This window comes from Anas acuta, chromosome 6 (assembly GCF_963932015.1).
Source record: "Anas acuta chromosome 6, bAnaAcu1.1, whole genome shotgun sequence".
Taxonomy (NCBI): domain Eukaryota; kingdom Metazoa; phylum Chordata; class Aves; order Anseriformes; family Anatidae; genus Anas; species Anas acuta.
Window position 1 is genome coordinate 28,718,655 of NC_088984.1, and position 25,133 is coordinate 28,743,787.

The 25,133-nt window shown below is 47.3% G+C and overlaps 1 protein-coding gene and 1 long non-coding RNA gene across 19 annotated transcripts in view; both read left to right on the forward strand.

Moving 5' to 3' along the window:
- Positions 1 to 699: 699 nt before the first annotated feature.
- On the forward strand, positions 700 to 17,130 carry LOC137858429 (uncharacterized). The gene is made up of 2 exons (XR_011097714.1): positions 700 to 930; positions 16,878 to 17,130. It is a non-coding gene; the product is annotated as an uncharacterized lncRNA (long non-coding RNA).
- Positions 17,131 to 21,110: 3,980 nt separating this feature from the next.
- HDAC4 (histone deacetylase 4) overlaps positions 21,111 to 25,133 on the forward strand; it is a 231,884-nt gene continuing 227,861 nt past the window's right edge. For 9 of the 18 annotated variants that reach the window (XM_068686155.1, XM_068686167.1, XM_068686150.1 and 6 more), the window contains exon 1: positions 21,732 to 21,801. The gene's annotated coding sequence lies outside the window, so the exon portion shown is untranslated. Of the gene's footprint in view, positions 21,265 to 21,668; positions 21,802 to 25,133 lie in introns of those variants that run through there. The other 9 variants (XM_068686144.1, XM_068686149.1, XM_068686148.1 and 6 more) reach the window with 4 other exon arrangements.

A 25,133-nucleotide genomic window follows, 5' to 3' on the forward strand; every position in this document is an offset into this window, starting at 1 on the left:
TGAATCCACTGCTCTAGTACTGCACTGCTGCTTCAAGTAGATGCTCTCTGGTCAACTCCCCAGCAGAGGAGAAATGCGTAATTTGGACCATGGCAACCGATTTTCTTAGCCTCGTGTTAAACCTTGTAGTTCCTCATTTCTTGCGGTCTTTGAACTGGTTTCCAGCTTGTCTGTGTGTGGTTGCTGCAAGGGAAGCTTGTGGGTCTATGTGCAATGCTCTGCTATTCTTTGTTGCTAATGCAATTTGTCTTTTCTCTTTCCTTTGTCAAGCTGCAAGCTTTTCCTAGGCTCCTCTGCTTCTAGTATTGGCCTCAGCTGAACATTCTGGCAATGTATCTGGTACTGGTTTTCTTCTGTAGTCTGTGTATATGAAATGTCTTCATATCTGCTGGGGCTATGCAGCTGATGCCTTTTCCTAGAGCTCTTACTACTGCAAACGTGACATTGATTTCACCTGGGTTGTGTCTCTCCTTCCACAACAGCCACCCTGTGCCTTGTCCCTGGGTACTTGTTGCAGCTGAGTGGTTATTCTTTGGGTTGTGCCCATGGGTGCTTCTGTCCTGGCTGCCTGGAGCCATCCCTCTAGCATCACACCTCCTGATGTCTACAGCGTTCTCCATTTGCAGGAATCCTTCCTGAAAGCCGTCATCTCTAAACTAGTTGCAACAGGTTCAGGATTAACTGCAGGTGTTTCAGCTTTGTACCATGTTAATCCCATCACTAGCTCTTGGCCCAATATGCTTTGCTCTGTCCCGGCTACCACTCTTGCTGTTCTTACCACTGTTTTGCAGGAGCTGGAGCTTGTTCTTGAGGGGCAGTACACCTGGGAGATCTTTGTGTACCTGGTCTGGCTCCTGCTGGGACAACCTCTGCTGTTTGTACCTGCTCCTCGCAACTCGTCACCTCCGTGAGAAGCTCTCCTGGCAGCAGGTAACACTGATGGGGGAAATCCGCTTGTGTTGAAGCTGATATGTTTCATTGGCTCAGTTTGACTTCAAGGAGGGTGTAGGGGAACCCAAACAGGTTTCCCTTGGATGCCTACCTATTTTCATGCTGCTTTTCTCCTGGCTAGCTGCTGGGTAGAACAGAGGATTGCCTCAGCATCTGCTTCCAGAGTCCTCTGCTGCTGGGCAAAGCGCTTCTCCTTGCAGAGCTGGCTGGCAGCACAGTCCTGGAGCTTGGCTGCCTCCCCTTCCACTGGGGAGGTTAAAAAAAGAAAACCCAAACCTCAGGCTGACCAAAAAAAGCCCTCCTTGAAACTAAACTCAATTTCCGACTCCCCTTTGAAAAGGAAGTGCTTTTCTCCCCGTGCAGCTCTAACAATGACCCTCTCTGCTGTCTGTGAAGTTAAACTGCTCTGCTCTGATGTCTTGTTGAGTCCCTGCAGATTTTAAGTAGCTTGATGTATGTTTTAAGGCACTCTGAGACTTTCTCTTGCCAGGGATATTTTTAAATAGCCATTATTTTGGTCGGACACATGAAAAGCCAAGTTCTTTCTATTGCTGGCCGTGCAAATCCTGTTCGTGAGGCTGTGCTGAAACGGCTGATGCCAGGATGCAGGCAACGGTGTTTTTGGCACTGCTGGGAGGTGAAATTGCTCTTGGCAGGAGCAGCCCAGCTGTTTATTTCATCTCTGCTCGTGGCAAGGGGCTAGGTGGGGGAGGGAGGGATTAATATTTGCTATGTGGGAGAGAACAAAAGGAGAAAAAATAAGTTTGAGTATTTTGGAAACACTGTAAAGAATGGAGGGGGAAACAGTGACACTACCCCATCAATATATGGTTTAGCTTGCATTTACCTTTGCCTTTCAAAGGACCTGAGCCTTGCTATACTCTGAACCAGTGCAAAATTGCTTGCTAGCAGTGAAGCAGCCTGCTTTTCTCACTGGAATAGTGGGATTGTTTCAGGACGTTATTAGGACTCGAAAAGACTACCCAGCCCATCGGAAGAGAATTTAAATCAGGCCCGTAGCAACTTGCACTCAGATATGACAATTTCACTGGAGCTCTGCAAGGCAGGTGTGATTACAGCTCACATAACAAGGGGATAAGCAAGAGTAAGAAAATGTGAGCACATTAAAGGCAAGAGTAGTATGCGATCTGGGTGCTCATAAAGATATAGTTCATACTGTCTGTAAAAAATAAAATAAAAAAAGACCATTACCTTATGAACAGTACTCCGGTTTCTGGTGGTACAATTAATTGAACTTGTTTTGAGTTAACATAGATGGTCTAACCATGAATAGTGTCCTAGATGACATCCTGAAGTGTCAGCATCATTGATGGCAGCTTCCATCTTCAGGATGTCTTCATGGCAGCTTTCTGGATGTGTTATTTTTCCAGGTGGTTTCAGATAATAACAGGGTATGAAGTGTTCTGCTGTCAGTAAAATATCAACACAGGCAACTCTCAGCAGGTATCTGGTAATAAAAGATTCACATGCTGGTAGTAGAATCTGTGGATTAGGATTTATTGCTGCTTTGGCAATCTGGAAAGAACAAATATTAAAACTGTCAGTGCCTAAAAATTCAGGGTGCAAGAGGAGGCAGCCTTCCAGCTGGCCGGGGCTGTGATCCCCAGGTTTGTTGCTTTCCTCTGCCAGCCAGGTGAGACCCCTCTGGATCTTACCTCCTTTCCAGCCCATTCAGTTGAAATATTTAGCTTTCCTAAAAACACTTCCCACCCTCTCTGGGAATGCTGCTTAAAGGAAGTATAGACAAATCATTTGGCTGCTGAACATGTATGTTGGAGTAAAGGTGTTTGAACAAAACTCGGGGAGCTTCACGGACCTTATCCTGGAGAGACCATGTGTGTTTTGAATTTAAACAACATCCATATTTCGAGAACATTTCAGGTTCTCGAAGCTTGCTCCATTCAAGGGGCTGACTCAGGAATGTCTGTGTACTTGGCAGCATGTATAATGAGTAAGACGTGAGTAAAGTGGCATAGGTGCTAATCTGAAGATAACAAGTGTTCCTAGCCAGAGGGCCTGGAAAGCAACAGCAGGGGCCAGTGGCTACTGGCTCTACAGCTGAGCTGCAAGGGTGACACAATCCTCAAATCATCTGATTTCTCTCCCTCTTACTCTTATCAACCTCCAAAATGAGACTGACTGCACAGTGGGACCCTGTGGCCAAGCGTCTCGTTGCCTGAGGAAGGAGTAAAGCAGACAACAGCTTTCTCCTATAATTAACTTGCAAGGGAAAGGCTGTTTTTCAGCAGGGCCTGTTGGGACCGGTGAAGGAGATGGGTTTCCTACTGAAAGGGCAGTACTGTCAAGGAATAAGAGATCACAAGAGAATCCATCTAAAAAAAATTGAAATAAATTAACGGAGGGAAGTGAAGATGCTGCTTTGCAGTGTGAGGCAGAGAAACCTCTTGAGAAGCCCCACAACATGAGACCCGGCTCTGGCAACAAGTGCAGTTGCAGCAGCTCTGGTGGATCAGTGGATTGCTTTCCAGAGAGAGAACCAGAGACGGGGGTCACCCAGGTTTTTTTGCTTCAGGATAGCTTTTGGTGAGACTATAGGCGTGGTCCCAGGCAGGTCCTTCTGGTCCATACGTAGGTACCTGCTGGAGCAGGTCTCTTCTCCAGAGTAATGTTCAAGGAGTGGTTTTAGGACCAATTTTTAGTCATTTGTCACCATACCGAGTGCTTTATCCAGGTCTTGTAGCTCCTTGTTTCTGTCTCAGTCACAGATGAGATGTTTCCTTGCCCTCATATTCTCAAGCCCTTTTCCTCTCCAGTATAATTTCCTGTATGGCCACAAACAGTACGATTGGCAGCCACTATCTGCAGCAATTTTATTTGAATTAAATTTGATTTGCTGTCTTGCTGGAGACAGAAAGGGGCAGTTCCCTGAAGGGTGGACAGTCTTTTGTGTCATTTTGTGGATCCTGTGCTGTGGGCATGAGCAGTGTCTCCTGTTGCAGGTAAGGATCATAGGGCTCCCTGATAACAGCAATCAGTCCGTCAAGGAACAGGCAGAGTTACAGCTTTGGTTCTGGCCTGATTGTACCACCTTTCCATCACAAAGAAGTACGGTCCTATGATGCTTAGCTAAGACTACTTTTTAGCAATAACTCAGCTGAGTGTAAACAAATCTACATAATGCTCGATAACACGAGTCAGCTGTTTCAACACAGAACCTGAGGCATAGCAGTAGATCATCAAAATATATAGCAGATATTATCATAATGTCGTAGAACGGCTTCTCACAGAATTAAAATGATCTTTTTGGGCATTTGGCTATCTTCAGCTATTGAAGGAAATATTCCCCTAACTGAAATAAATTCAACTATCTGATAACTACAGTCAAATGGAGAAATTAGATTGTCTAGTGATACATGGGAAGAAAATAATATAGCCAGTCTGGGAACCCTATCCTGTCAACTCCGTGAAAACCGAAGGGTAGAAAACATAATCTTCCTAAAGAAAGCAGGTGTTGTAGTAATCCTTGGAAAGGATGCAGGTTCTTAAACAGAAGGCTTCCTGGGGGGCGTCTCAGACCCATTTTTTTAGGGAAACATCTCTTTTGGGCTTATAGACCTGTGTGACAGTGGCTGGGGAGAACTCTGCCATGTGGCTGAGTTGTTTCAATTGCTCTTGCCACATCAGCTCTTTCTCTGGTCATCCAGAGCCTGAGTCTTACTCTGTGGCAGTGCTCTCCTGAGCCTCTTTCTCCCAAATTCCATGGACCCTTTGTGCAGAAAAAGTTTCCCCCTGCTCTTCCAATACAGGCAGTTGTGGACAGGTCAGAGCATCTCTCCAGCTGAAGAGGAGACAAGTTGTTTCAGGGCAGGTTTTCCAGGCTTCAGCTAAGATCTGTGGCTCTTTCCCGAGGAGCTGCTTTCCAGATGTGCTTCCCGTGCTCTTCCAGCCATGGTCTTGCCAAAACCCTGTGCTGATTTTTCTGCTCTGCATTCATCCATGCACCAGAGTGAGCTCTCCCTTTTTCTTCCTGCAGGTTCCTGTGCAGCTAGTCATTTGCCAGGGACTCTCTTACTCAGTCCCTTGTCCTAAAAATGCAACATGTCCTCTTGTTCCTACCTGCAGAGGCTGTGGTTGCATTGAAAAATACGCGTTGTTCTGTGGAGCCCAGCTTCCCGTGCTTTCCAGATTGCTCCGCATCATTTCTGTCTGTCAAGCTTCTTACACTGCACCCAATCAATATGACATCTGAGCCTCGCTTGCTGGGGAATGGAAATCATAGTAAATATTTTCTAGTCTGTGCAGAATGAGTTGGCGGTCCCCGTGCAGTTGCCTTCAGGCAGGTGTTTGCATACATTCCCTCAGACCGCTCCTAGGCTTGGCACCGCTGCTGTGCTTCCCCCTGGGTGTCTCAGCAGGGCTGGGGTCCAGGTCCTGCACTGATTGCTCCAGCAGGGCCAGTCTGGTCCCCAAAAGAAGTGCTGCAAATGGGCTGGCTCTGGTGGAGTCGTGCTGGGGGCTTCGGGCACCCCCGTGGCTAACTTTGGGTCTGGGTCCAAGTGTAGGGTTACTTGGGGGCTGTGCCAATATGTGCTGCTATCAGCAGAGTCTTGTTGACCTCAGTGAGCACTGACTGTGTTTCTGTGTATGTGCATCTTGTGTGGGGCTGGTTGCAGGCATCGATGCAGTCTGGAATATTCCTCCACGAAATGTGTATTCTGGGAAATGTCTGGCAAATGGGTGTTTTTGAATTAAAAAAAATAATAAAAAAAGGAGATACTTGGGAATTGTCCACTTGTGAAATGTCCTACAAAGCAACCTCATCCAGGATACTGGAAGGAAAAAAGAAGTATAGAAGAATGTGAACTTGATTTCCAACCTGTTTCAGAAGACTGGAAATCTTTCCTACAGGGCCTGCTGCCTGCACAGTAAGACTGTTTGGATAAGGCTGATGGCAATTCAGGGAACCTCTGCTATGCAGCAGAGCAGCCGCTGAGGTATTGCTAGCAACCACAAATCAAACTGCTACAGAAAAAAAAGCAAACGAGCTGAAAACCAAAGCAGAGATCTCATTGCTTGACAAGGAAGGTGAGCCAGAGCTTCAGTGCGATCAACAGGAGGCTGCGGCTGCTGCAAGGGAAGAGGCTCCACCAGCGTGGTGGTGGGCAGCAGTGAGACGGCAGCTATGCTGTTCTGTTCCTGCGAAAGCAGAAGAGAGCAAGTACTGAAATATCCTAGTTAATTCTGGATTGCCAGCTTCAGCTAACATTAGCTTTGCACCTTCTGCTTCCTGTTCTTTCTTGGGTTTTTATTATTTTTAATCTGTGCAAGGACCTTCCCCCTTATCCCATGGCATCTCAGAGCACTTAGTGAAGGAAAATACTGGAAACTTTTGGGGGAATTAAAGTAGATTAGGCCACCGTGCCTCCCTTATCCATATATTTGCCAGCTCCTTCACCCATCTGCCATATATTGGTGCAGCAGAAGCCATGCTGTGCCTGTCCATGGTTATATCCTTACTCATCCATGTGTTGTCTGTTCTCAAATGTAGACTTGGAGAACATTAGATCTACTCAGTCCTCTGGTACTAAGGTAGTTTAGGATGACAGGTCTCAGGCATGGCTGGTAGTTCAATTATTTCATCCTTAATTTCCTTTAGAAGGTATAAACGGCTTTGCTGATGAGAAGCCATCGATTCTGGAGACCTGATTGTTGTGGTTGTTCCATCTGTTGGCCTCTTGGATGCTTCCCACGAGGTCCTGCCTTTGACTGTTCCCCACCAAGAAGGCTGTTCTAGGAAAAATCCCCCTTGCTCCAAATCCTCTTTTTTTTTCCTGCACCAGTAGCATGCTTTAGAAGTCACATCCATGTCTAAAGCCTATTGACTTCGGTGGTTTTTTAGAAACTATATTTAGATGAACGGTTTTGAAAGCATTGGCTCCATTAGGAACGCATGCTAGACATTCTCTCCCAGACTTTTTTTTTTTTTTCCCAATGTTTTCCTTCTGAACCAATTATGCCTGGATCCAAAGTTAATCTGTGAAGCACAGGAACAGCTGTACTAAGACAGACCAAAGTGCCGCACACTGTCTCTGACATTGCCTGGTAGTGGATGCTAAATGGAAGGAGCATAAAAACAGGAGTTAGGCTGACTCCAGCAACCACTCCCAGCAGGCTGTAGTTTAACAGCTCCCAGAGCTAGAGGTTTTCTCCCCTTTTTTAAGTTCCCTAGACCTTTTTGTTCAGCTTCCTTTCCGTTGTTTTGGCTAACTGCCTTTGGAGAACGCTTACTTTTCTGGCCTCCACAAGCACCTATGGTAGCAAAGTCCATGATGTGCAGGGAAAAGTGCTTCGCTGTGGGTTTCAGTCTGCTGCCTGGCTAAGGATGTGCATCAGGCACTGCTCTGTGATGTTGAAGGGAGTGACAATAAATACACCCACTACCACCGGGTGCCTCCTGATTTGATGGAAAATGTCACGGAGATCCAGAAGTCACTTTTTTTTTCAGGCAGCAGAGGAACTGGCCAGAATTAACTAATACCTTGATGGGAGGCACCTCTCAGGCCTTTTTCTGGCAGCTCCTCATGCTCCGTTCCCCTCTTCACTCACTGCTGGGAATGAACTGGTGTTCTTGTTGATTTAGCTTCTCTTTCCTGAGCAGGTAACAGCAAATGGTGAGGCCAGCTTGGTTATGTGCTGCTTGCTATTTATCAGCACCCGATACTCTGTTTTAACACCATGCCCCTCGGTCCTGCTGCAGCTCTTTGCAGAAGGGTGTTTCTGCTATTCTAAGTCATTTTTTCCTTTGCAATCCTCAGCAGATTGCTGCTGTATCCCTTTTCTCGATCACTTCTGCTCTGAGAGCAACCCATGTCACAGCCCAAATTGCTGTGGGATTCCACTGGGATTGCCTCCCCTGTGAAAAATAACCATTTATTCTTACCTGTCCCTCCTTATTTTCTACCAGTTTTGAATTCAGTTGAGAACCTCCCTTCTAATCCCAGGAGAGATTAAATTCCTAGGAGCCCCTGGCGAGAGAGCTTTTGAGAAACCGTAGTACACTGTATCAGCTAAACTGCCCCTACTTACATATGCATTGATGCCCACAAAGAATTCCCCAGGAGGCATGATTCCAGCTACCAGAAGCGTGTTTTTTTCATCCTAATTCTCTAATTATCTTTAATACTGTTATGTAGCCTCTATTGCTTTACTCAGTGTTAGAGCTAGACTTTAAGTAGCTCACTGAATTCCCCCTTGGATTATTATTATTATTTTATTTTTATATTTTAACTTGCCTTTTCAGAGGCTGACAGTCCTGGAGTTGGTGTCACCTTCTGCCTGGGCTACCCCTCACCTGTGACGATATGGAGTGGTAGTGGTAAAAGCTAACATCTGGATGTGAAACTGTGCTCTCCATGACACTGATGGAGGATGTTTCGAGTCCCACAAATGATTATGGCATCACCCATGGTTTATGTGCACTGTGATAACAAGTGCTTGGGGGCACCTCACAGCCTTCCTATACTTTGTTATTTTGCAATGAGGTGCTGAGTATTACAATCTAGCCTGTAGCCTCTCGGTGTGTCTGATGCTGCCGAGGTATTTTTGATCTTGAGAACTACCACTTGGTTTGCTGGAATGGGTAAAGAAAGGCTTGCAGTGTTAGTCCTTGCCTTTTCCAGCGATGCAGTCAGACTTACTCCACCATAACCCAGCCAGTCTGTGCACGCAGAGGTGGCCTCAGAAGCACGTGCACTGCAGAAAGTGGTTGTCTCTAGATCCTTCTGCATCCTGTCAACCCATATGTCTGTTTTTTGAATGGATTTACATCAGTGTACCGTGGCCTTGCTTTGCCAAAAAAAAAAAAAAGGGCTTTCTTTAAAAGGCATTTTTTGACGTTGTTGTTTCTATTTCCTGATGCAGTGTATGAATGCTATTAAGGTTGACCGGGTAGCTCAGTTCCAGAGAAGCTGAGTGCTCCCCGAGCAAAGGGCAGACTTTTTCATTAGCAATATTTACAGCATCTCTTTGAATCCACATGTTTTGGGGGTTTTCCACCCCCTCCTCATTGCTATTGTCACTTTTTTCCCCCCCATGGAGGATGTCTTATGCTTTCAGGAGAGATACCACCAGGGGCTGGCCCAGCGTGGAATTTCTGCAATCCCGAGCTGTTCTATTCGTGTTCCCAGGGCTGGATTCAATTGACAAGAGGCTCTGCAGCCAACCCCCTTGGACTGCACATGTGTTTATTTAAATGTCAGTGGCCCACACAAGCTGAATACCTATTAGCTAGAGCATGCATAAAATCCAAAGCACAGCTACAGTTCATATTTATTGTTCAAAGTACAGATCCCTTTATTGTTGTCATTTCAGTACCCTTGTATTTATGGTATTATTCAGTCAGCTCTGAGAAGTTAACTAGCACTTTGCAGTGTTTCTTTACTGCGAGGGTATAATATCTGTCTATAATAAATATATAGGTAAGGGATTTAAGAAACAAAACAAAACAGCAACTACATATTGCATGTGGAAACTTCGGTAAGCAAATAAAATATTCCCTGCTAAAGCTGAGGGGAAAAAAGCACACACACATACACACAAAATCACCAGCAAGCTGGTGTCATCTGAAGTCAGTTAATGAGCTGTAGACGTGTGCTTCCACTCTATTTTTGCATCTCTTCTGTCATTCTCCAGCATTACTGTACCCCACACTGTAAAAAGCCTGGCCCCTGTACAGGAGAGGACCCGTGGCAAGAGGTTTTTTGGTGAAGTTTGCTGGCAGATGAGGACTTTGAGGCATTTGGGCTGGGTGCAAACATTGTTCCTCTGGTGCCTGGACTTTCTGCCCACAAATGAGACTAGGAACACCACTCTCTGCAGAGCTTCTCAGCCAGAGGCATGACAGAACGTTTTTTTTGCCAGAGAAGCTTGTAATGGTCCTGGGAATGAATTGAGCAGTTGTGGCAAATGGGTATGTTTTTGGCATGCCCATTTAAAAAAAAAAAAAAATAAGTTAAACCCAGCATAGACAAATGAGGATGTTGTATTCCTTCTGAAGGCAGGAGGAAAGCAGAGAGAATATGTCTTTTGCACTTGATAGTCTAGAAATCTGCTCTATTTCAATTCTAACAGTTGCTCTGGTGAGGAAGCGTCCAGTAAAAGATGATACTTTCTGTTCAATGTAAAGCTATTTCAAGTGGATTTTAAATTTCACTGGCAACATTCACTGGTGCTTGTTCTTAGTTTGGAGTGATGATAATACTCACATTTGACTTGAGAGAAAAACAGTTTAATTAAAGGGGAAAAAAAAAAAAAAAAACTTTATGTTTGGCTGTGTTGTTCTGCTGACATGAATGTGAGTGACTCCAAGTAGGATTTTGGGCTCAAGCCCAGAAAAGCAAAAATGCTCCTTTAAAAACCACTCCAAGGCTGCTGTTCGGCAACAGGGAGCTGTCCTGCTCGCTCCTGAGAGCGCACGGAGGACGAGATGCGTCAGGAGCTGGGCAATCGAGGAGGGATGGTTTTCTCTTGAGGTCGCTGGTTTGAATCCTGTCCAAGCTGGTAGTGACGGAAAGCTGCAAACCTCCAGCGGCTGCTCAGTAACCGGAGCGAAACAAGCCGGTGGTCTCCTTCCAGTCCCTGGCGGTCAGGTGTGTGCATCACCCAAACCACCACTTCGCTTGGCACGCCCGCTGAAAGCCTGAGCAGACAGACCAGCGATTGAATCGACAGAGAAGGGCACTGAATGGCCCTACAATTTTAGGATTAAGCCTTCCAGGCTGCCGCTGAGAAGGGCTGGCAAGGCAGCTGGAGGGAGCCTGCTCTGCCCCGTAAGGGGGTGCTGCTCGTACGAGTGTAAATCCAGTGCCAAACCCTGCGTCTTCATACAGCTGGTGTTGGATTGGCTTTGCGTCTTCATGAGCACTGCGTTCAATATTTTAAAAATTAACTCTGAAGGGTGAGTTACCTTGCAAAGACATGCATGGTAGGGCTGTAAGTGCACGCTCTTCCAACGGTGTGCAGCTGTACTTCATGTGGCGTGCAGTTGCATATTAAGAGCTAAGGGTGCCCACACTCTTAAAGTGGTTTCCAGGTGCGACCATATGATTTCTGTATGAGGAGAAACCTCAGGCTGGCGTTTTGAACTGTGACTTCAGAGACTGTTTTGTAGACAGTCAGGCCCTTACTGAGCAGAGCTGCCAGTAAAGGAGATACACAAAAAGGAAGGATGCTCCTGGGAATTCAGCTTTTAAGTAGAGGTCTACTGAGAACTTCTTTCATGATGACATAGGAATCCACCTTCCCAAATCCTCGGTCTTGTGGAAAGATTCATATGAGAGAAATGGGTCTGCAATGACACAGTCACCTCCAAAGTGTACTCATGTACCTGTGTAGGACATAGCTCCTTCCCCTCTAGCCTAGTAATTGCAATTCCTTTACTTTTGTGACCTTGACATTTTTTATTTTGCTTCTAGCATGTTAAAGATAGCCATTTTACTCGTGGCTGACTGCAGGGTACCAGCAATAAGGCCAAAACTCAGGCGAACAAAACTAAAATGAATAGCTCTAACCTAACACTTGATTTTCTCCTTGCTTATACAGAAGCCCAGCCCAATTTTGGTCCATTGCACTTCCTACTGTATGATCAGAGCATTTTGCATCTTAGTGTCTCCACAAGAGGCAGAACTTCTCCTGCCCACCATTCAGTGCAGGGCAGAAGGCTCTATTTAATTATCATCCTTTTGTTTCCCATCCATGCCAGTACCTTTCCTAGAATTGCTTGTGTTTGCCCGTTGGTGTGTGATGTTTGAAAAGTTTCCACCCATGTTCATAACTGAGCCTTTAATATGCAACAAGCAACCTGCTAACATGACAGGAGGCTCCTGGTAACGATGAATCAAGATCTGTGTGTCTCATCTCTTTGATGCCAGCACGACTCAGCGTGAACAACCTAAACCAAATCTGCTGGAAACACACAGGCGCATCCCATTGCAACATCATCTCTAGAGGTGCCTATTGTAAACTCTTCCTTTTCTAAAAGGAAAAATAGACGGTACTTATTATGCAATGTAGATATTATTGATTTATATCTCAACTACTTGCATTCCGTTTCTGGGTTGGTCTCTGCCTTGTAGATTTTTGAAACAGCACTCCAGTTCTAGTTTCTGCTCTGTCCCACTCAGTCCTTTCCTTGAATCCAGCCCATGAAACCATGGGGTTTCTGCTATCTGCTCTTCTATCTGCTCTTTTTCAGAATGTGAAGTTCGCCTTTCTTCTTCATTTTTCCCCCCTGTTCCTTTACAGATTTGATCCTAACTACTGATCCTGGAAAAAGAAGTGGTATTTTTTTGTGGACATGCACAGACCTTTTTAAAGCTGGAAAAGTTTTGACTCATCTGACCTTTTGTCATAGTACCTTCTAAGTATTATTTTTAACATTAATGGCTGAATATTCATGTCTTAGCTCTATACTAAACAGCCTATCTGCAAATGAGAGTCCTCGATTTAAAGGTCACACACAATTATGTAATAGTGCTAGGCAGGGTCTGGGTATAACCCTCCAAACTTTGGAGGTGTTCCTTTGATGATTTAATACCATTTTCCACACATCCATTTCACTGTTGCTATTCCAGACTCTTGTATTTCTGTCAGCACGTCCTGATCTGCTGTGATGCTTTTTAAGAAGTCAGAGAAAGTGCTTGTAACTAACACAAGTCTTTAAGATACAACAGGTAAGGTAGAAGCATCAAGAAAAAATGTTAAAAAGGAGATAAGAATCTGAGCATTTGCCCTCTTCGGGTGCTTCTGTGTCTCTGCGTAAAGGAGCTGAATCAGTGCTGCAGGAGTGACCTGTGGATGTTTTGGCTCAGCATGAGACCTGTAGATCTGCTGACAGCCACCTGGTGTGGGCTCAGCACCGTGGCCTTCAGAAATTGTCTGGATGAGTTATGAGAACACGTCCGGGTATGTTCATCGAGAACAGATCGTTCTCCTTGCTCGATTGTGTTCTAATGCTCCCCTTGGCTTGCTGAGTGCACCCACTTCGCACTTCTGTTTGCGTATTCCTCCTTGCTGTGCCCTTGCTTTTGCCCCATCTTTATTGGACATGCAAGAGGGAGATTCAATCTCAGAAGCTGATATGCCATGGTGACTGCTCTCCTGCGAGGAGACAGAAAATCTGAGGTCACTTTCAGTACTTCCGAGTGAGTTCAAATCCAAAACTAGCTGTGGTTTTGGTTTTGTCATAGGAAAGGGAAAGCAAGATGACTGAGGTTTTGCCAAGTACAAAACACAGCTGCCTAACCCTTTTAATAGATATGCATATTCAGGAAATGCATAGACTCTAAATAAGAAAGTTGTGACCTACATGCAGTGTAATGAAACAATCCTTAGAAAAACAAAACAGAGGAGGAAGAAATTAGGAATTTGAAACGTCTGCACAGTTTTGCCCACACACATCATCTACCAGTGCTCCTTTCTGTCCCAACTGGTTAAAACTAAAATTACCTTCTCGTTTGAACCTTGGTCAAAGAACACTATGTCTGACAAAACACGATTTATTTCTGAGGTGCACCGAGCTCCTGTCCCTGGGCACTGCTGATGTGCTTTGTATTCAGCTTGCTCTCATCGTCCTCCATGTGCAGAAGCCCAGTGGGGTTTTGATTAAAGTGCTCATCAGCACTGATGCCAACCGGCAGTGTCCAAGCAGTGGACCAAGCTAAAGTAATAATATCCACATGTAGTGGTGCAGAAGAGCCTGTGTTTAGTAATCCTGTACAGTCATGACATATTCTGAGGTGCTGTTTGTTTTTTTTAATGGAATAAAGCTACCGTAGGCAGAAATTGTCAGGAACTTTATTATTTTGCCTGAAGTTTTTGTTCTTTCATGCACAGACAAAAGTGCCTGGTGGTGATTTAGGTGTTTTTTGTTGTAGTTGTCATTGCTATGCTGCCTCATTTGTATCTTCAGGTCTCCCAGTAATGGGTAAGAAACCACAGTGCATTTATCCTCATCTTATTCGTAGGTAGGGGATCGGTAATATTCCTGCTTTACAGATGCAGCACTAAGGCACCAACAAGAAAAAGGTCAGATCCAGTAGTTAGCTTGCAATTAGCGACCTGAATTTAAAGATGCTGTTGCCCATACTACAGTAGGTTGCTCTCCTGTTATGAAGGCAGCTGTTCAGTGCTCCCCAGAGCTTAGCTTCTGGAGTGCAAAGCCCCAAAACATCTCGGTGCTACGTTGCTGGTCCTGTCAACTCCAGTCTAAACTCAGATGATGTTCCAGAAACGAAACATTTCTTAACCCTCCTCCACAGCCTCACAGCTAAGGAACGTAGTAATGTCTTGCCTGCTCTGTCATCGTGTGGATCATGCACATCTTTCTGCTCAGCGGCCTGCATTCAGAGCAGAGGGTTGTTACCCTGTGCTGCCCATGAGCACAGCCCTGTAGGGAGATGGATGCTTCATTTAAAAATTCTCCCAGGCAGAAGAGAAAAGTGAACCTGGATCCCTCCATTTCATGGTTGAGTACTCTGAACGCTTGAAAATGCTTTAAACCCTAGGCACCCTAAAAAAAACAAAAGAAAAAAAGGAAAAAAAAAAAAAAAAAAAAGGAGAGTGATTCAGATTCTGAAAGACAGGGGGTGAGTTGTGGGTCCCAAGTGACCGGCAGCAGCCTTTGTCACAAGATGCATTTCAGACTCCCTCCTGTGCTCAGCATTCCCTGCAGACCAGCCAGAGGCAGCTGCACCACACGCGTGCTGAATCCAGGCCACTCTCCTTGCTGGCCATTACGGATCAGTCTACAACTTCCTCGTAAGGGGGTGTCGAGAGGCAGGAGACCTTTTCTCCATTAACACCAGCGACAGGACCCGCGGGAATGGAATTAAGCTGAGGCAGGGGAAGTTTAGGCTTGACATCAGGAGGGGGTTCTTCACAGAGAGAGTGGTTGCACACTGGAACAGGCTCCCCAGGGAAGTGGTCACTGCACCGAGCCTGACTGAATTTAAGAAGAGATTGGACTGGGCACTTAGTCACATGGTCTGAACTTGGGTAGACCTGTGCGGTGTCAAGAGTTGGACTTGATGATCCTTAAGGGTCCCTTCCAACTCAGGATATTCTATGATTCTATGATTCTATGATCCATCCTGCCACATGCTTTGCCCGTGAGTCAAGTAACTACGTGCACCCTCTGCCATACAGCCCTGGCCTGAGAGCCCTGGGCTCCCCTCCCGGCTCTCTTAAGTGCCACCTTGCCTTCTGATGTCTTTTGTCTCGAGGAGACTGGGTGGCAAAGTAGACTGGGTCTGCGAAAGGGAAGGCTCCAAGCGCAAGCTCTGCCAGCTGCTACTTGTCTGTAAAATATGAAAGTTGCTTCTCCTGAAAAGCAGTTGCTGCTCCTGAAGCCAGGCGCTCGTATTTGCATGAGAAAGCTGCAACTGACTGTAAGATGATCTAAGTCTGTGATCTTATTTTAAAAGAAAAGGACAAATATAAGTTTGCGGTCTTGCTCTGCCTCAGTCTAGCAGCTATCCATTCTCTTTTGTGCTCCCCACATTTCTGGAGAGCTGGTTGACGCTTATTTAGGTTGGCACAAACTAAATATAATCAAGTCTGTGTGAAAGAGCATGCACTGGGGCACAGCTTCAAGAGCAGCAGAAAGAGGCATTCTGTCCTTCGTTGCAGACCAAGGGGGCTATAGGCAAAATTCAGCTATTCTGAGGCAGCTCAATGAAACACACAACCTGAACAAAAAGTAAGTATTCCATTCAACTTGTGAATGCCTGTGAAATTTATTTTTTTTTTTTTGCCAGCTTTTACAGTCCACAGCCTTCTCATTCAATCTTGAATAATAGCTTTGAATTGAGCTGTAAAAGCTTCCGAAGTTTGAAGTCTTTTGACAAGTTAATTTAGCTGTATGGTAAAAAGTTTTTCCCCCAGATAGAATAAAGACATCATATCATGAATGTAGTAGTCATCTAAGGGAAAGAAAACACCATTAGGATTAGAAATGATGGGCTTTATGGAGATAGTTTGTGGTTTAGTGTAATCTACTATCAATATTTCAGTAGAAAAATATTCTACTCGTCATTCAGCTGCAAGTCAATATCTTCACTTAAAACCAAGACCCAGGGGCCAGACTGCATGTATTTTTTATTGAAAAAGTAACTTGTTGCTTTTTTGTCAGTTTTCTACTTTTTTTTTTTTTCTTTTCCCTTACATTTATTTCCATTTTATATATTTATTTATTTTTAATCCTGTATCATGCAGGATGTCTCTTCTTTTTTTTTTCTGGTTGAAAGACACAGAAAAATGAATCAATATTTTTCTCTAAGGCTTATACTATAGAGAAACACACACACACATGGTTTTCTCTCAGCAGCTGCCAAGGATGAAAATTCAAGGAATTAAACAATGATTTTTTTTTTTCCTTTGACTACTAAGAATCAGAAAACAGTCACTGGTAAGCTAAGTGTATCCAACAATTATCATGGCCTCAATTTCACAACGGTCTCTTGTTAATTTTTTATTTATTTATTGATTATTTCTAAATTCAAGCCTCAGTGTGCAACCAACATCAACTGAACTGAAAAGAGAGCTGAGGAGGGTAAAGTGATTTCTTTTGTCCTCTTAACCTATCAGTTTAATTGGGAGGGATGACGGCACTGTAAGATTTTAGGACAGCAGTTCGTAACGGCTGTGCAACGTTTCTTCTCTCATATAACACAGCTGAGAGAATAGATGTTATGTCTGAATAAATATGGAGTTTATAAAATCCAGCCAAAAATATTCAAAACAAGTTTCGGCAAGGAAACATTTCAGAAGCGTGTTATGCCCAGGATAAAATGACAACCGTAGCAATCCGACTTTGTCTTCCCAGCTAAGCTTTTCCTGTATGTCTTCTTCTTTCTCCTACCTCTTCCTAACATTTTCTTCCCCACCAGCAGCACGGTGACTTCTCCTTACAGTGGCCTGCAAAAGGAAGCAGTAGCCCCTGCTCCCCAGGATGCATGCTGAAGCACGACCCTTTCCAGGAGGGCTTGTGTTGTGCCAAGCCTCGACTGAACCTGCCACGTGGGAAGGAGCCACAGCCCGTCGTGGGCAGCCTGATCCGCTGTCACCGATTCCTCCGAGCATCACAGGGCTGTCTGCTCCGCATTTGATATCACTGAAATAAACAGTATTGCTTGAGAAGCAGTACGTGTGATAAATATATATTTTTTAAGTGTAAATACAAAGAGGAGTGACCTTTATTTTGAACTTTATTTTTTTTCTTGAAGTGGGGGACAGGGACTTGAGTTTGTCCAAGACAACAGCAATACCTTTATTTTCTTAGAGACTGGTTGTAGTGCTGCAGAATTTAAGCTTTTTAGTCTTTGAGTGATGAAGACTTGATGAAGTGTTGGGTCTGCAGACAAGCTGGAAAAATAGCTTCTCCAGCCAAATACAGGCTTCTTCAGCCTCAACAGGCACTCCCTTAAGCGGGGGGGAACCACCTTGTTCTTTGCTTCAGCTCACGTTAAGCCAGACTGGACTGCTCTGCACAGAACACAGATTTCACACCACAGAAATAAAACAAAATAAATAAATAAAAGTCCTAGACGAAGCAAAGTACCAAGATGAAGCAAAATTCACCAGGACAAAGCTAAAAAAGGTATGTCAGGAGGGAAATGCAGGAGTGGGGCAATGTGAATTTAATGTTCTCTGGTTCATTACAGATGTGTTTTAAATCTGGCTTTTTGTCTTCTTTCCTGATGGCAGAAAGGAGTAAATAAGTGTGATGTAGGAAGGATGCAGAACAGATGGGAGTGGGAGATAAGGTAAAGAAGGGTGGCTGGCGGGAGAAAAATATCAGGGGAGAACAATGATGGCAACTAACTGATCAGGAGAAAGAAAAGGAAGCAATCCACACACTTGTGCCTAAGCTTGGCTGCTGAAACACTGCCACTTGGGGTGGGTGTTGCTCTGCAGTGTCAAAGATCTAGAGGAAGTTCTTGCTGATTTTGTCCCTTACTCGATGCTCTTTTTGTGTCTGAGGAGGTGGTAGAAGAGGGAGCATGGGGACGGAAAGCTGAGGGACGCTATTTACTTTTAATCAGAACCCTGTGGCTGGGGAGGGAAATCAGCAGGAGTGTTGTGATGGCTGTTACCTGCTTAAGAACATCAAAAAATGGAACCATTTTTGACAAACAAGAAGTAGAGTTTGGCTAGAGACAAGGTAGAGGTAGGCGGGAAGCTCTGTAATTGCATTTTATTTAAGTCTTTATGAATTAGCTGTGCCATTTTTTTTTTTTTGTAATTTCTATATTTTAATTCAAATGGCTTTTGAGTAAACTTTTCAGCTGCAGTTACAGCGAAGGCAGACCACACTGCATACAGTCAGGTTTAACATATAGGAAGAATACTTTTTCTTGCTCATGTTTGAATTCTAATTTATCTGAACAATGACAAGGTTTAATTTTCTGTCATTATGCACAGGTTAGCCTAGACTGGGTATTAATAGCTACACGTATTCACACCCACGACCACTAGTACGGCATCAATCACATCTTGGAGATAAAACTTACACTCCATGGCAACTTTTAGGGTACAATTTTCTTTCCTTCCTTCACCTTTTTAAACGACTTCAGCACTGCAGAGAGCACTGGAGGCAACGTATACAGCTGGGTGGCACAATGGGTCTGCAGTGCAGCGTCCAGCACTCGGCACACAGCCTCTGGGGAAAGGAGGTGCCTGGGGGGCTCCTCCGGGCCCCAGAGTGTTTGGAACCTGTGAGGGTCTCTTAGATAAAGTGTTGGTTGCAGCTCGTGTTGGTGAGCAAAGCACCAGGAATGGGGAGCTGCAAGGGAGGGCAGACAGCCACCTGTGTGACTGCCGGTCATCAGGTCCATGGAGGACTTTGTGGCAATTGCAAATGTTGCCTCGCCAGCTACACGATCTGCATTAATAAACCCATATGTCTCTTGACACTTTAAAATCATTTAGAGGCTTATTTATACACACGTGCGTACATACGCGTGAGCACACAAACTGGCCCTGAAATAAAGATAGCAGAACAACCACACAAGGAACCCTAAAACCTCACCGACCAAAGAACAACAAGCAAACAAGCCCACAAGCCAATATAACCTAAAAATGAATGAAAACGGGCTTCAGCTTTATGCAGAAGTGATGCTCTTCATGCCAGTGGTGTTCTTAGACGCATATTAAAGGGAGAATATTCCAAAACAAGAAGGCAGGCTGTGCTGCCCGTAGGCTCAAGCTTAGAATAATCAAAATGTAATGCTTGCTGTAAATTGCTGCTAATATATTAATCTTCTAAAAATAAAGTAAGACTGGAAAGCTGAAGTTAATGGGATGCTTTTGCTGATGGAACTGTCAGACTAATTCTGACCTCTGCCAAGAAGCGAGCATGTTGTTCACAGAGCAGGAAAAAAAGCAACTGTAGGGGTCAAATCAATATGACAGGATTTTTAGATGGGTGGCCCTTTTGAATGGATATGCAGTCATTAAACATCTAAATGAAAAAACTGTGTTTTTATGCTAAGAAATACATATACGTAAATTTTGAGGGAGGGACAAAGTTGTTAGCAATTCCCTTCAGGTCCCAGATTTTACCTAAATCCAGATGGCTGAACTACAGGAGTCCATTATTCTTTAAGGAAAATCTGGAAGTTTAAGAGCAATTTAGCAAGAGCCAATTAATCAAAACTACCAGAAGTGTGCTGGGATGGCTGCATACGAGGAGGAAAGATATATTTCATACTGTCTTAGTCAAGGATGTTAACAATTCTGTGAAACTCTTTGAAAGCGACGTGGGAAGTCCCCATCTATTTGCTGGTGGGCTAAGAGTACGGCACAGCAGCTGCACTCCGGGGCATGAGAGCAGACCACTGAGTCCGTGCCTGGACCATGAACTCCTTTAACTCTGTGTAAGCCAAGGGCTCCACCTATGTGAAGCACTAGCATCCTCTGGAAGATGAACTTGGACATGAGGGGAGAGTTTTGAAGGCTGTGCAGATGGCCTTCACCCCAGAACAGTGCCAACGAGAACCATCTCTCCTTCTAGGACCGGCACGGTGTCTCACCTTCAAAAAAAAAGCTATCAAAAAAAAAAAAAAAAAAAAAAAAGAAAGATTAATAAGATTTGGATTAATAAGATTTGAAGTCACACAATTGGAGATCTAGGCTCTCCTTGGTCACTGGCGATGCCTTCAGTGAAGCCGGAGGTGGTGATCAGCTTCTCAGGAAGGATGCGCCAGCCAGAGCATGGCAAAGACAGGAGAGCAAAACTCTTGTGAAATGGTGGCTGTGTCAGCCGGGGGCTTGGCCTGGCACGAAATGGCCATGGGAGGAGGTTTGACAATTCGATAGCATTAATTCCTTAGAAAACAGAAAAATCAATTAAACGTTGGATACTTGCTAGGAAAGCAGAGTAGCGGCAAGCATGTTGAACAATCCTTTTTTTTTTTTTTTTTTTTTTAACCTTGATAGTTCAGGCAAATATTTATATTTTGAACTGTAATCTCTCTTTTTCATAGCGTGATTTGTCTATTTACTATTAAAAGCGGTGTATCTAGCCACCATTTTTGTAGGTCAGTAGAGGGATTTAAAGAAACTCCAGCAGCGGGATTTTGGATGTGGAAAATCCTCAAAAAAAAAAAAATCCATAGGCTAGTAAGACATTGTGTATCTATTTTGGCTTGTGTTTTCCATGGTATCACAAGTAAATGAATCTCCATGGAGTACTCTGGGATGCTGTATGTATATGTGGTGTGGTGTACGGTGTATATACTATATGGTATGCTCAGAATATATATACTATGCGTTATCCTGGGAATCAGGGCGGTCTGAGGGGGCGATATGTGAGGGTAGTTTATTTGTGGCTGTGTCACTCGGGGCGGGAGGAGCAGGGGACGCCCGCCTGCTGCTAGGGGCCATGGCGGGGCAGGGGGCGGCAAATGGCCGCCATGGCCGGCGGCCGCCTCAGGCAGCGGGCAGCGGCCGGGCCGCGCGCCGCGGCGTCGCCTAGGCAACGGGCGGTGGGCGTGGCCTGGGCAGCGAGGCGTGGCCTGATTGGCTGCCTTCCCCCCCGCCGGCGGGAAGTGCTGGGAGGGGGGGGGGCGGGGGGGCCGCGGCTATAAATAGCCCTCGCGCGCTGATTGGCCGCGGGGGAAAATGGTCGCACCACGTGACGCCGCCGCGCAAAATTCCAAGATGGCGGATCCCGTCACGGGCTGAGGCCGTCGGGGGCGCGCGCGCCGCCGTGTCCGCGCCGGGGCCGTGCCCGCGCCGTGCCCGCGCCCCGCCCGGCTCCCCGCCGCCGCGCAGGTCAGTCAGCACGCGGCCCCGCGGGCACCGCCGCCGCCCGAGGCCTCCCCGCGGCCGCCGCCGGGCTCCGGGAGGGGTCGGCGGCCCGGCTGCGGGCTGCGGCCGCGCGGGGCGCCGGAGGGCGGGGCGGGTGAGCTGAGATGATGACGGGCAGCTCCCTCAGCCAATCAGCGTCGCGCTGGCGGCGGCGGCGGGCGGATTTGAGCGGCTCGGCGCGCTGATTGGCCGGCTTCCCCAGAGGGGCGGGGCGCTGCCGGGCCGCCCAATGGGCGTTGGGCTCCGCCCGCGCGCTTCCCACCGCTGGCGTTTTTTGTGAATGAGGCGGGAGGGGGCGTGGCCAAGGCTGGCCACGCCCCTTAGAATACGGCGCGCCGGGCCACGCCCCCTCCCCTACCCCCCCCCCCCCTCCCCACTACGGGGCGGCCGCGGCTCCGCCCCGCCCCGCGCCGCCGCCGCCGCCGCCTCGGAGCCGCGCGGGGCTCGGCGGGGAGCGCAGCGCAGCGGGGCCGAGCGGGGCCATGCGGGCAGCGGGCAGCGGTGAGCGGCCGGCACCGGGCGGGGCGGGCCGGGGGGCAGCGGGGAGCCACGGGACGGAGCCCTCCGAGCCCTTCCCGGGGGGCTTGGGGGGGGGTTTGGGGGAGGCGGCGGCCGCCACCGCCGCTGCTCGGGGACCGCAGGCAGCGGGGCGATGCCTGCGGCTCGGGGCCCTTCGCTGCGCTGCCCGGAGTTAGCACAGCGAGCCCCGGTTGCCCCCCGCAGGGAGCGGCGCCCCGCTGGCTGTGCGAGGAGAGGCCTCCGGAGCCCCCCCCCCCCCCCATCACTTCCCAAATGCCCCAAAAAGCGCTTCTTTTTTGGGTGTGAAAAGCAGAAAGCGGGGCGTGTTGGTAGGCGCCGCGCCGCTCGGAGGTCCTGCGCTGAGGTTGGGCTGCGAGGGAGGATGACAGATCGCAGCCCAGCCGGAGCTAGGACCTGTCCTTAAAAGCAGGCTTTTCCCCCAAAAAACGCCGTGGTTTTGGCATCCGGGGTGTGGGGGGGGGGGGAGCGCTGGGAGCCTCTCGGCCCGGCACGCCGCAGGTTTGTGCAACAGTTTTTTTTGGGCCGTAACTTAAAAAAAAAAAGAAAAAGGGAAAAATAAAAATAGAGAAGGGGGAAAAAATAGCTCCTCATGCATGTGGAGCGGCAGCAGGGAGGTGTTGCCGAGCGCTCGCGTGTGGGTTTTGCTGCAGGAATCTATCAGGGAAGATGCTGTGCGGTCCCCCGGCTTCCCCGAAGGCGATCCGCGGGGTGTTTGTGGCCGGGCGAGCGCAGCAGCGCGGCATCCGAAGCGAGCAGCCCGATTTACATAACAATTATCGGACGCGGTGGCTGGGGACCGGGCGCCGTTTAAAGGGAAGTAAACCTGCCTTTTATCCGAAGCACTTGCGTAATTGTTTGGTGCCTGCCTTTCGTGGTAGGGGAAGCTTTTTTCCCCCCCTCCTGCTCGCTTGTCAAGGCTTCCCCAGACCAGGCTCTCCCCTTGCCAGGGTGGATCGTGCTGTGTGGGATCACCTCATGCTCCCAAACAGAGGGGAAAAATTCCCCTCGGGAATCTTTCCCGAGACCTGGTGCTGTGCTGGGTGCCTGCGGGCAGCTCAGGCCATGGGCACGCAGTGCTCAGCGCTGGCTCTCGCCAGGGGTGCATCGTGCTCGTGGCCAGCAGCTGTGCTCTGTTGTCTTCCCCACGCTAATTTGAGGCTTAGGGGATGGAGCGAGCGTTGCTGCGGCCCTCGTGCCCCGGTGGATCTCACCACGGAGCGAGTGACCCCTTTGCCAAGGCGTTGTGATTTACTGGAGGCAGGGACCGTCGCTGAGTGGGACTCGCGCCGCTGTCAGAGTGCTTTCAGCCGCTGCCAAAAGCTACCTGGAGTTAATTATCTGAATTAGACTTTCTTAACAACAACATTTTTTAAAAGCTAAGGAGCTCTGAAGTTTATATAATAATCTGCTTCTTGGCAAGGTTTCTTTTCTTTCCTTTTTTTTTTTTTTCCCCTCTGCGTGGTCTGTCGCTGCGCCCAGTTCCCATCCCCTCTGGTGCTTGCGGAGCTGTCAGCCCCAAAGCTGCCTCTCCGAAAGAGTTAAGAGGGCATTGAATTAGGAAAGCTCAGCTGCTTGTATACAAATATACAGCAATTACAAGGCAACAAAGTTATTGCAGAATCCTACCGTAACCATGGCAACGTGCTCACTCAATTACATTTGGAAATGTAAAATGCCACCCAGTTAGAAAGAGTAAGTTTCAGTGACTGCAGATTTTCTGTAGGAACCCAAATGTGTACGACGCGGCTTTCCAGGATTATATGGCTTGTGTCGTGTTGGAGTGGCATGTTTCAGCATGTGCATCTCAGATTTTGGCTGTGAATATGAAGCTGTGCCATTGGTTAGCTGAACTTAGGAAAAAAAAAAAGCTCTAAAAAAAATATCTTGAAATCTTTCAAATTTTACTTTGCTGCCCGAGAGAGTCTTTAGTGTTTTGCTTCAGGACCTGGCTGTAGACAGAGGACGGGGTTAGCACAGCACGAAACGCATTTTGCAAATTACCTCAGAATACCAGAGGAATTTGGCATTTGCTTAATGGGATGGAAGCGTGAAAGAAAAGCGTACGGATGGAGTGGAAGCTCTTATCCTGCGGGGAGGAACTGCTCCTGTGGAAGGCCGTGCTGGCGTAGCACGGTGAGGCTGGCGGAGCCTGCGGTCAGCACCACGAGCAGGAAGCTCTGGAGGAGCTCCTGATGCGCGACGGACACGACATTTTCCATGGAAGTATTGTTTGTTGCTCGCTGCTTAATGCTGACTGATGAGCAGAAGGAATAAACCAGGAGAATAAATCAGGGAAAAAAGTGGTTTCTTGCACGGGCGGCCCTCTGCGTTGGTCAGGGTGCAGCTTTCTGCTTGGCAGTGTTTGTGTTGCACGGGTGGCTTCCATTAGTGCAGAAAAAGGGAAAAACAGCGGGGCCCTTAGGGAGATTTATTTTCTTTATCGTGGAGCGATGTGTTTACAGACACGTGCAGATTGATGAGCTGAGGAGAAAGCTACCTGGTAAATCTTCCTCTTTCCTTTCCACCGTGGGCAGGGGCAGAAGCACTGGAGCTGCTTGTTCACGGGTTGCCAGACAGGTGGACTTGATCCCGGCCTTCAGTGCTAAATCCCACGGTGAACTGCGAGGACGAGGAGTAGGGCTTACTAAAAATAAAAGTTAGAAAGGAGTGGGAGCCCTTTCTCATTGCCCTCCCAATCTCTTTCTGAATGCTTTGAGCTCTCTGGGCTCTTGAAAACCATCTGAAGGTGCATCCGTGGTGTAGAAGCCTGGCGCACTGTTGGAAACTTTCCCTCTAGGATCGTTTGTGGGTTTCTAGTCTGAGGCAGCTACAAGCTCCCTATTACATGGACACACCCCAAAAACGTGTAAAACAAAGCCTGGAGAGAATGACTTCCCACCACACGTGCGGTGTACGGCAGGGTCAGAGGCTCAAGGGGACGTTTCATTCCTCATCCAGAGCTGAGAAGGGCGAGAGCTCACATCCACTGTGATCAAACAACTTAGCAAAAGGGGCTTAGGATGTTGAGTGTCTCTTAAAACGTGCTGCACAACCTTACTTTGAGGAGTGCAGGCTGGCAAGGTGGCTGCTTACCTTCTTGCCCCACGGAGAGACCGCTGCCTTTGGCTTTCAGCGCCTCCGGATCGCATTCCTGGAGCGCTTGGTGTGCGCCGTGCCCACCTGGAAGGTCACAGCGAGCCAGCTGCCCTCGTCTTTTCTCAAGTGTGGTGCGTGGCTGCCTGGCTGAAGTGGGTTGGGAGTGTGCTGAGAGCAATGCTCGCTCTTCAGGGTTG